Below are 13,036 nucleotides of genomic sequence, written 5' to 3' on the forward strand. Positions count from 1 at the left end.
TGGAACAAAGTGGGGAAGCCAGCCTTCTAGTTTAATGAGTAGTAGCTCACCCGACCCACCCACCCATAACCTTCTTATAATATTGCATCTGGGTGCAAAATAAGGTGGTTTAGTTGGATATTTATTCTAGTTTCTTCCAGCTCTCCCATTTTATCATCAAAGATATCACCGGAGGGACTTAAATCACACAGATGCTGATCTCCGCTACAGATTAAGGCCAGAGGTAATATAGAACTTCATTTAATTTGATACATAGATGCGCAAAGACCAGCCCTGATAAATCCTCGACCTAAAATCACAGCTCTTCTCTCTCCTGGCCTCCCTTGTCCTCCTATGCTGTGTCTCTATCACCTGCTTCTTGCCTCAAGTGCTAAAGTTCACCAAGAAGAGGCAGGTGCAGATGTGCCTGATCTTTCAGCTGACTGACACAAAAAGTCATGTTATTGGTTCTAGTTCTAAAGCATCCAAAGGGCCTCTGGTGACAAAAATGCCCTTTCCTTCCATAGCAAGGAGACTTAAAAAAAAAAAAAACACCAAACAACCTTTTTATTACATAGATTTTCAAATAGATAAAAGCATAACAAGTAGTATCATGAATCCCCAGGTACCTACCCATCATCCAGCTTCAACATGGTTAACGTTTTGTCAACTTCCCCCGTAACATTTTTTTCTGGGGGTGAGGTGGGATATTCTCAAGCACATTCCAGACATTGTACATTCACCCAAAAATATTTTAATGTGCATATCCAAATAAGAACTTTTTTTATACAGCCACAATGCTGTTGTCACTCCTGAAAACATTAATAATTCTTGAATAGAAGTTAACTCTTGGGGTTCAATTTTCCCTCGTCTCACAAATGTCTTTTTACTGTTGGTTTGTGCAAATCAGGGAAAGAGAAATGGTCCTGAAAAAAGATGAAACTTTTCTTTCCTGAAGCCCCAGCAAATCTCCTTGTGCCTCATTGACCTGAATGAATACTACAGATGGGCTATGTTAATTGGCTTAAGTCAATCATTATCCACACCTGAGCTGGGGGCCATCCCACCCAACCTACCCAATGGGGAAGAATAGTAGCTAACATAGAGCACTTAAATTAATTAGGATTAGCTACCCTCACATGAACTCTCTGGGGTAGGTACTATTTTTATCTCCATTTTACTGATGAGGCATGGAGAAGTGAAGTAGCTTGCTAAAGTTCATACAGCTGGTTAAGTGGTGGAATGGACCCAGGTAGTCTGACTCTAGAATCTGCTCTCTCAATTGCTGTGCTCTATTGCTTCCCTCGGTGGAGGAAGCAACACATTCCCTCAAGGAAACATCCGGGAACATGAATGGGCAAAGGGGTGGGTTGGGGGGTAATACTGGGGTTCAACTAATATATGTTCACTACTGGGACCTACAATCTGTGCCTCACAGGCTGTTGGGTCCCCATGAAAAGCCTGGCGAAAAATAAAGGGAAAAAAAGAGGAGATGAAAAAACAAAACAAAACAGGCAAGGACCATGCAAGGATGGGAGATAGGGCTGGTGAAGAGCATGCAGGGCATGGATGATCCTGGATGTGTCCTCTGGGCTGGAGGAACAAGCATAAATCAAAAAACCAGGAGTGGGGGCCATGGAAGGCAAGCATGCAGAGTTGCTCTCTGCTCAGCAGGGAGAACAAGCAGACCATGGGTGTGAGAATGAGGACTCACACCTGTGTGCTCCTTTAAGCGCTATTAAGCAGTGGCACGTTGAGGCAAGAGGGGCGGGCTTGGGGTGGGGATGTTTATGCGTGTCAGAGGGGGCTGGCTTTAAGCAGAAGAAACAAAGCCACATGGGCTGCAAGGCGTTGGCTCCAGCTGCCACATCCAGACAACACTGGTATTGGGATTGGTGGTGTACGGCTCTTGAGTATACCTGCTCCCAAGGCTGGGTTCCTCCACTGTCACACATTCAAATATAGTCATTTTTATTAAATTGGAGTCTTCTATGGAACACCTTTTTCACAGAGAACACAGTGATAACACATTCAAAGACTGTTCCTTAAACTATATAGAATCCTTACATTATGTGTGTTTAGAATCCTTTGGGCTATTACATTTTATAAACTTACCATGTTTGCCAGGTTACTTGCTAGCATGATTGGCTTAATGAAGGTCATCCTATTTTTGATTTGCATCAAATATCTGAAATACGAAAACCTCTTTGTATATTTTTCTAAGATGCTCAGGGGACATGGGGTCAATTGCTGGAGGCAAGGGGCTTTTAGCCTCAATCTGGAGTACAGGGGTTGGGAATAGTGTGGGAGTAGAGCCTAGACCTCAGGGCCAAGATGGCAGCTTGAATGTAAGAGCCTCAGGGTCTAATGCTAGGAGGAATCCAGATGAGCTGGGGACACAGATGAAGGCAATTTGCATGAGAATCTGGCACCCAAGAGGGTAGGACTTTGCTCTCCCTAGTCTAATAGCCTTAGGAACTTTGGGGGCTGAGGGCTAACCTTAAGGTCATGGCGTTTGGTGGAGAAATCCTTCCTCTGGAGTTTTGCAGTGGGGGTGGGACCATCCCCTGCGGTATCGCCTAACCCTGGTCTCTGGAAAACCTAGATACTGCTCCAGTGCAATTTTCCTAATCGTAACTTCCATACTATAGATCCCTTCTTTCCTAAAGAATGACTCTACTTGAAATATACTGCCTCTCACTTAAAGAAGCCTGTGAAATGTTATTTGGCCAGGGAAATATATATATATTTTAAATTTTATTTATATTTTTGAGAGAGAGAGAGCATGTGAGAGAGAGCATGGGGGTGGGGAAGGACAGAGGTAGAAGCAGACTTGATGCTGGGGTGGGGGGGTGGGGGAGTTCCATTCGTGACCCAGAGATCACGCCCTGAGCCAAAGGCAGACCGCTTAACCAATTGAGCCACTTAGGCGTCCCTGGATGCATTTGTACCTGACAGTTGTGACACCAAATATATGACAGCTGAGCAGCAAAGAATACTAAAAATGAGAAAAAAAATCAGGTGTGGGTATTGATTTACATGCTGTTGGTATTTTCATAATATAAAACAACAGTTGTTCCCCTGTGCAGATCCAGACTCTGTCATTTCCTGTGGCCTTCAGGCACTTCCACGAGACACAGTCTCCCTCACACCACTCCTGGGGAACTACCGTGTGCTTGGGCTTCATCTTGCACCTCTGTAACTTCCTGCTCAACACCAAAAGCATTGTCTAGTCTGCGCAGCCTGGGTGAGGAACAAGTCCCAGCCCTGGACTCTTGTCATGTTTCCAGAAGAGACTTGTCCCAAGTTAACAACCAAGCAAAGGAAAGGCCTTGGCCCAGCACAGGCAACATTAGGAATCTGGTGACCCAGTTACCGTTCAACTTCGCTTCTCATTAGATTCTCCCATGACCATAGAGGTCATTTTCCTTCCCGACTACTCGTGCTCTGGATATGGCTTCTTGCCTGGCAGAGTGCCCCTCAGGATATAGGAGACAAGCTCCTGATGAGAAGGACTCAGGGATCACAGTCGTCCCAGACTTCTCTGCTCCTAAGTGTCTCTCTAGCTGCTGCAGGCCCACTGCCTTCATGATTCCTGGCTTCTGTTATACGCTGGAGCCCTTACCTAGCCTAGCCCAGGTGAGGAAAATTCTTCCCTTTGACTCAAGTGAGACTGGCCTAAATTTCTTAAAAATAAAACTTGTCTGGGGGCACCTGGGTAGCTCATTTGGTTGCTCAGTCAAGCATCTGACTCATGGTTTCGGCTCAGGTCATGATCTTGGGGTCCTGAGATCGAGCCCTGTGTTGGGCTTTGTGGTCAGTGTGGAGTATGGTTGTCTCTCCCTCTGCTCCTCCCTCTGCTCTCTCTCTCTGGAATAAATAAATCTTTTAAAAAAATTCTAAAAAATAAAAAATAAAACTTGTCTGGGAAACTAAAGGAAAAGGAAACCAAAGATACATATAAAGTCAAGAAGCAAACAGTTCCAGAGCACAGATTACCTCAGGGAAGACTAGCTGTCACAGATGACCTTGGCTGGTAACTAGCCCTTGTCCAACTCAGCTCTGTATTCAGTGTTGCCATGCCTCCAAACCTTGGAAGACCCACCATGTGTATTTGGTCTCTTGTAGTTACAAGGTAGACACCCATTTTGAGCAAGCTTAAGCCAAATAACAGAATATTTTGCTCATAAATTCAAGGAAAGGCTGGATATGAAAAGTGGGAAAGGGCAGGGATGTAGCTCAGAAGTAACTAGAGATCAGGCATCAAGCATCCCCCTGCCCCTCTCTCTACAATATTTCCTTTTCTCTGGATGTGGACTTCACTTCAGAGTAAGTGGCAAGAAACTTGACTGTGGAAAACCGTCGAGCTTCACATCTCCTTCTGTCTACCATTGAAGAGGCACTGCAGAATTTCCTATTTTTAGTATTTAAAGAACCTCAGGGGGCACCTGGGTGGCTCAGTCAGTTAAGCATCTGCCTTCGGCTCAGGTCATGATCTCAGGGTCCTGGGATTGAGCCCTGAGTCAGGCTCCCTGCTCAGTGGTGAGTCTGCTTCTCCCTCTGCCTCTGCCCCTCCCCGCTGCTTGTGCTCTCTATCTCCCTAATAAATAAATAAATAAATAAATAAATAAATAAATAAATAAATAAAATCTTTTAAAAAACAGAACCTCAGATTTGGCTGGGGTCAGATGCTCACTCACAGCATTGAGCTGTGGTGAGGGGGAAGAGTTGTGTGAGGATGTGACCACTGTAGAGGTGGCATTTCAAATCAATGAGAAAAACATGGACTATTCAACGTTGTTAGACAAATAGCTATCCAAATGAAAAATAAGGTTAGATTCCTGATTTCACACCACTCAAAAAAACAAGTACTAGATGGATTAAGAAGAAAAAAAAAAGTAAAAGCATTAGAAGAAAATGTAGGAGAATATCTTTAAGCCCTTAGAATAGGGAAGGCCTTTTTAAGACATGAAGAGCAAAAAGGGGCGCCTGGGTGGCTCAGTTGGTTAAGCGACTGCCTTCGGCTCAGGTCATGATCCCGGAGTCCCGGGATCGAGTCCCACGTCGGGCTCCCTGCTCAGCGGGGAGTCTGCTTCTCCCTCTGACCCTACCCCCTCTTGGGCTCTCTCTATCTCACTCTCTCTCTCTTTCAAATAAATAAATAAAATCTTTAAAAAAAAAAAAAAAAAAGAGCAAAAAGCATATGGGAATGTTGGGATACATCTAAAAAACACACCAGAAATAAAGTTAAAAGTCAAGTGATATTGGTGAACATACATGTAATTTAAGCCAGGTATCCTGGGAAATGGCACACAGGGAGCTTGTTGGGAGTACTCTTGGGACCAATAACTATGGGGGATTGATGGAAGTATGGTTGGGCCGAGGGCAAAGTGGATTAGTGGTGCAGTCAAAACAAAGGCTTCAATGATCCTCAACTCACAGGGAGCTCTGGAACAGAGTTGTCCTGTACTGAGGAAAGAAGGGTGGCCTTTATAGACCACATTGCCCAGTCACTGGATGTGGGCAGCTTCCAGGGAGCCAGGGAGGGGGCATGACCTGGGCAAGGTGGCTCTTTTTGATGAGGGCAAGTTCTAGAGAGATACTGAGCTGAGTGCTATCAGCTGCCAACACTCCCAGCATCTGGGGTATAGGTGTTTCATTTCTGAAGTGGGGAATCTGGTTGGTACACCAGGGCATCTGCTGCAGTGATAGATGTATCTCAGACAAAGAAGTAGTAGCCATATTATATAAAGAGCTTTAACTTTTTTTTTTAAGAGGGAGAGAAGGAGGGGAGGGGCAAAGGGAGAGGAAGAGAGAGAATCTTAAGCAGGCTCCATGCTTAGCGTGGAGCCCAAGGCAGGGCTCCATCTCACAATCCTGAGATCATGACCTGAGCTGAAATCAAGAGCTGGATGCTGGGGTGCCTGGGTGGCTCAGTCGTTAAGCATCTGCCTTCGGCTCAGGTCATGGTCCCAGGGTCCTGGGATCGAGACCCTCGTTGGGCTCCCTGCTAAGTGGGAAGTGTGGTTCTCCCTTTCCCTCTGCCTGCCGCTCCACCTGCTTATGCTCTCTGTCAAACAAATAAATAAAATCTTTAAAAAAATGTTGGTAAAAGTCTAGGAAGTAGATATTTTTATATACTGCTGGTATGAGTGGAAGAAATGGTGAAGCCATTTCAATTCCACAATTCTGCTTCTTAATATCTGCAGTAACATTAACATATATGTGTAAGGAGGCGTTTTTCGTACTAGCAAAAAGGTGGAAACAACCTAAATGTCCATCTGGGGAAAACTAATCTTTGATATAATCATACAATGGAGTACTAGTATACTTGCTTTGGGGGTAATAATTATTTAATAATTACAAAAAATAATTATATTAAAAAGTATATACACACATATATGAAGACACACACACGATTGGATAAATTGATGAAATGCAGAATGATGAATGTGTGTGGGAGATAAGATTTATATTTAAAGATTACACACATATATCATGATACCATATATTTTCTGTGGGTATATACGTAAGTTTGTGAAAGCACAGAAAAAGGTCTAAAATCATATACAATGAACACATAAAAGAGGTTGCCCCTGGGAAGGATTGATAGGAAATAAATTTCATTTTTTAAAAAGCACAGTATTTTCACATTTTCCTTGGAAATGAAAATGAATGATTTCCTGCTGGTGGGAATGCAAATTAGTGCAGCCACTATGAAAAACATATGGAGTTCCTCAAAAAATTAAAAATAGACTACCCCCCCAAAAAAGAAATGCTATATGATCCAGCAATTCTACTTGAGTATTTACCTGAAGAAAACAAAAATGTTCATTTGAAAAGATATATGAACCCCTATGTTCATTGCAGCATTATTTACAATAGTCAAGATATGGAAGCAACCCAAATGTCCATTGATAGATGAATGGATAAAAAATATATATATATATATCACATCTTCTTTATCCATTCATCTATATATACACATACATAAGTACATATACATACATTTATACACATACACATATATATACACACATATAGTATATACATATTATGTACATATACATATATGTATATACATGTATACATATATACACACATATATAATATATACATATATATGTATGTATATATCACATCTTCTTTATTCATCTACATATACATATATATGTAGGTATACACATACATGTACATGTACACACACATATACGCATATACACACATGTATACACATATATATACACATGTATATACACACATGTATACACATATATATACACACATAATTAAATATTACTCAGCCATAAAAAAGAAAGAAATATTGCAATTTGCGACAACATGGATGGATCTAGAGGGTATTATGCTAAGTAAAATAAGACAGAGAAAGATAAACACCATATGATTTCACTTATATGTGGAACCTAAAAACAAAACAAATGAACAAACAAAACAGAAATAGACCCAGATACAGAGAACTATCTAGTAGGTACCAGAGGGGAGGTGAGGGGGATATGGGTGAAATAGGTGAAGGAGATAAAAAGATACAAACTTCCAGTTATAAAATAAGTAAATAATGGGGATTTAATGCACAGCATAGGGAATATAGTCAATAATATGTAACAACTTTGTATGGTGACAGATGGTAGCTATGCTTATTATGGTGACCATTTCAAATTTTTTTTTTAAGTAGACTCCATGCCCAACGTGGAGCCCAACATGGGGCTGAACTCATGACCCTGAAATTAAGACCTGAGCTGAGATCAAGAGTCAGATGCTTAACTGAATGAGCCACCCAGGCGCTCCTATGGTGACCACTTCTTAATGTATATAAATGTTGAATCACTATGTTGCACACTTGCAACTAATACAATATTGTATGTCAACTATACTTCAATATATGAAAATTATTAGTACTTTCAGTAGACTGTGTGGGCTGCCACTGTCACTGTCTGTGACTGATTAACTCATTATAGTGTTGTTTTCAAACCTAGGTTACTTTAAAACATAAAATGCCAATGACTAGGTCTTACCCCAGAGATTAATATTTAATTGTTGTATTCTTGGGCAAAAGTTTTTGAAAGTCCCAGGTAATTCTGATGTGCAAGTAGGGCTGTGAACTGCTAGTCCAAGGTAATCATGGTGATCACACTTCCCTCGCAAATGATTGGTTTTGGAAAAGGCATGTGCCTCAATCATGGCCCATGGGATGTGGAAGGATCCTTGTTGGTAACTTCTGGGAGAGGTTTTGATGTTGACTAAAAAGTGAGGCACAAGAAATGTTTTGTCTTCTTCTGTTGGATGTTGTCATGGCTGAATATGACATTTGAATCTATCACAATTATCTTGAGTCATGGAGCTGAGATGGCCAAAAGAACAAGCTCATATGCTGAGGATGGTAGAGGGAAAGATGGAAGGACCTGGGGTGCTGATGATAAATTAGTGAGTCACTGAATTAACCAAGACTGGAGCTATCCCCCCTTGAGACTTATTGTTACATGACACAATAAATGGTCTTTATTGTTGAAATCTAGGTCCTGATACAATAGTATTATATTGACATATATTAAGCCATATATTGAATGCTGATGTTCTACCATTTAAAAAAATTATTTATTTATTTTGGGTGTGGGGAAAAGGACAGAGGGATAGAGAGAGAATCTCAAGCAAGCTCCATGCTCAGTGCAGAGCCTGATGTAGGGCTCAATCTCAGGACTCTGAGATCATGACCTGAGCCAAAATCAAGAATTGGACGCTTAACTGATTGAGCCACCCAGGCACCCCATCTACCATTTTTTTTCTTTACGTACATTCCCCTATCATTACTCCTGATTTAAGGCAGATGTCTTCTTGACCTACTTTCATCCAATTTCCTCATCTGTAACGTGACATTTTGACTCTGCTTTGATTGTATTTTTCTCCACTCCAAGTATCTGTCATCTTCCATTAATTTCAAGCTCCACAGGGATAATTAATCTAACATCCTAGTACAGAGTCTTAATAGTCCTGGTTATAATACTTTCATAGGTGTTTATCCAAATTTTAATCTATGTGTATAATCTATTTTTTCTATACATGGATATATGATATCTCTTAGACAAAACAATCAGCTGAGATCATAGAACATGAGGTACAACTTGTTTGGATAGGAGGAGTAGATTAACTGCTGTAACAAACAATGCTAAATTTTACCGGCTTAATACAATAAAAGCCTATTTCTTGCTCATTTCATAGTCCAATGGGGCGAAAGTGGGAGGGTGGTTCTGCTCCATATGGCTTCCATCTCAACGAAATCGTTATGTTGTTATAATCATCCAATATTTTGTGTTTTAGTGGCAGTAATTAGTTACCTAAAGAATTTAAAAAATACAAAATATAATTGTATTTAAAATAAATGCAATTTAAATGTTTTCATAAAAATGTAAATTAAAGAAATGCAAAAATAAAAATTACCTTAAATGTCTTAGGTTATTTTCCTTCTAGAATAATTGTTTATTCAAATTAAAGGGAAAAATGCAGTATAGGGACGCCTGGGTGGCTCAGTTGGTTAAGTGTCTGCCTTCAGCTGGGGTCATGATCCCAGGGTCCTGGGATCGAGTCCTGCATCGGGCTCTCTGCTCTGTGGGGAGCCTGCTTCTCCCTCTGCCTCTGTCTTTCATGAATAAATAAATAAAATCTTAAAAAAATTACAGTATAGCTATGAATATCAACATTTTATTTATTTTTATTTTTTTTAAAGATTTTATTTATTTGACACAGAGAGAGAGAGAGAGAGCACAAGCAGGGGGAGTGGCAGGCAGAGGGAGAAGCAGGCTCTCCCCATTGAGCAAGGATCCCGACGTGGGACTTGATCCCAAGACCCTGGGATCATGACCTGAGCTGAAGGCAGATGCTTAACCGACTGAGCCACCCAGATGCCCCAAATATCAACATTTTAAATAAAAATTATTTAAATAAAGCTAAGTTTTTTACCTTTTGAAAATTTATTCTAGGAGTTTTTGTAAAAATAAAACTATTCATGATTCTAATATTCAATGTCCATTTAGTTGTCAGTGTAAACAATGGATATTATATTTCATTCACGTTTCCTCTACACCTTCATGTCTATCAATTTAAAGGTTAAATGAATTATTATTTAGCCTCCAGATACAAGTGTTGCAAGCACACACATTGGAAAAAGAAGAGAGACAAGAAAAAATAGACACTCAGCACTACTGAAAATGATACCCATTTTAATGCAAGTATCTGTGATCCTCATGCTGAGAATGAATGTGCCTAATTGGCCTTCTCTTCTCCCCAGTCGCTTCCTCTGTTCAAACCCTCACTGCACTCAGGAGCAGCGGCACCATCTACAACACCTTTAAAGCATTTGGAGGCAGTCAAACTTGTTTTCCTGGGGGCTTTAACAGTGTTAGGCATGAGAGCAGATGTTTAGGGTATCAGGTTGTGTTATGTCAGAACTGAGCATCAGAGCCCAAGTAACAGAGATGTTCACACATTCTTAAATAAATTTACTACTTTCAAGTGCATTTTTGGGAAATGTAGGGTTTTTTAAAGTGCATGACTGAGGGAAGGAGCCCTTCTTGCCTGGGTCTAAGGGCATTACTGTTCACATAGTCCAGACATGTGCACTGACGGCCCAGCTCTGGGAATTCCCAAAGAAGAAGTGCCTTTCCTGTGCCAGGGCCCATGCCTACCATAGAGGTTTAATGTCAGTCTGGCACGAAAGAAAGATTGTTTACTGAACATATGAGAATTCTGCCTCATGATTAGACAGTAAATATCTTGACTCAAATACCATCATGGTACTGTAGGAGGATGATAACCATGGGTACATATGGGTTGCCCAAAGCACTAGTGTTTGAAAGTGTGCTGTATGTCCACTCAGACTCAGTTCCTTGATCTCCTCAGCACTGACCTTCTCCTTCACTCCTCCTTGGTCTCCCATTCCCATGAGAAGGGTCACATCTGGACACCTTGTCATTACATGAACTTGCTGCTCCTCAGATATGTTACCTTCCAACATCCCACTCTAACCTAACTTCCTTCTCCTCCAGCTCCCCTTGCTAATTCCCTTGTCCTATTATCACACCTGTCTAGCAAAAGCCAAGCCTTGAAGAATCCAAATCTCTGATTTCTGGAGAAAATCACACAGCCTGGCAGTCTAGAACCACTATCAACCACTGGTCCTCAACGTCAGCTGGCTTCAGTGCTGCCTGATCACTTGTTTCCCCACAGTCAAGGATGGATCCAGAGAAACTTAGGCAATTTGTGGGACCATATTTAAGAAGAGAATACGGGGTGCCTGGCTGGCTCAGTTGGTTAAGCATCCGACTCTTGATTTCGGCTCAGGTCATGATCTCAGGGTGGTGAAATGGAGCCCTACATTGGGCTCTACGCTGGGCATGGAGCCTGCTTAAGATGCTCTCTCTCCCGCTCCCTCTGACTGCCCCCCACCCTGCATGCACATGCTCTCTTTCTCTCCCTTAAAAAAAAAAAAAAAGAAGAGAATACAAAACTACAGATACAAAATTAGGTACAAAAGTGGATGTTGCTTTAGAATGAGAAAAAAAGAAAAAAAAAATGAGTAATTGGAGCCATGGGAATTTAAGGTCTTCTGAGAGCTCTTTAGGCAATTTACCAGCAATACTTGCATAAAAATGCTAATGGCAACCAGTCTCTCTGCCCCCCACCCCAGAATACAGCTCTCAGGGACCCCTTCACCCACAGAGGCCCAAATAAACTTCAAAAGCTTCACAGAACACTGCTTCTCAGCTTACAACACGTGGTTCACGTCTTCTCCAGCTTCTCAAGTCACTCAACCCATCAGCAACCTTGGGCTGTTAACAGGTGACTTCTCCTCTGACTTCATAGAGAACATGGTCCTTCGGCTACCAAATCAGCAAACTTACTTGTATCCCCCTCATCTTTTCTTCCTTTCCACCTTCTACAGCAGAAGTAACACTCCATCTATTTTTAAATCTTTATATCGCTCATTTTTTTTTTAAAGATTTTATTTTTTTGACAGAGAGAGAGACCGCGAGAGAGGGAACACAAGAAAGGGGAGTGGGAGAGGGAGAAGGAGGCTTTCCGCTGAGCAAGGAGCCCAATGTAGGCTTCGATCCCAGGACCCTGGGACCATGACCTGAGCTGAAAGCAGATGCTTAACGATGACCCACCCAGGCGCCCCTATATTGTTCATTTCTGTTTGGAGGTATGTTTGTTTAGAGTCTGTTCCTCCTTGACTCTTCGGGGGTGGTTTTCAAGAGTAAAAAGAGCCACATGGAGCTGGAAGTCAACTTACTTCCTTGGCCTCTATGACTTCTAGTCTCCTGGTTCTCTTCCTCCCTCTAGAACCTGCTGCCAGCTTCCTCCTCCTCTGCGTGCCCGTTGTATCATAGATTTCTTCAGGCCACCATCAGATTATTCACTTATTAACCGCCACCACCACCCCCGCCCCTATGTTTTAGGATTATTGCAAGCATGGGGAATATGAAGTGGGCAAGACAGCTCTTGTTCCTGCCCTCACTACAAGGACACTTGGCAGAAGTGTCCTAATCTGGGCAAGGGGGAAGAGGTCAGAGAAGACTTCCTGAACCAAGTGGCATATGGTTAAGCAAGACTTGAAGGATGAGTCACCAGGTGAAGAGGGGAAAGTGGGCCAGGCAGCAGGCTCAGAGGGGGCAAAGAACATGCCACATCTGGGAACTAAAAGAAGGGGGTGGGGTGGGAGGTGAGACATGAGAGGTAGGCAGGGATCTAATAAGGTAGGTCCTTGTGAGCCCTGTTAAGAATTTGAACTTTATAGGGGCGACTTGGGTGGCTCAGTCAGTTAAGTGTCTGCCTTTGGCTCAGGTCATGATCCTGGGGTCCTGGGATCGAGCCCCACATCGGGCTCCCTGCTTGGCGGGGGGCCTGCTTCTCCCTCTCCCTCTGCCTGCCGCTCCCCCTGCTTGTGCTCTCTCTCTGTAAAATAAATAAATAAAATCTTAAAAAAAAGAAAGAAAGATTTTGGACTTTATTCTAAGGGCTTCAGGAAGCCTCAGTACTGCCCATA

This window comes from Phoca vitulina, unplaced genomic scaffold (genome assembly GCF_004348235.1).
Source record: "Phoca vitulina isolate PV1807 unplaced genomic scaffold, GSC_HSeal_1.0 scaffold7, whole genome shotgun sequence".
Classification (NCBI taxonomy): Eukaryota; Metazoa; Chordata; class Mammalia; order Carnivora; family Phocidae; genus Phoca; species Phoca vitulina.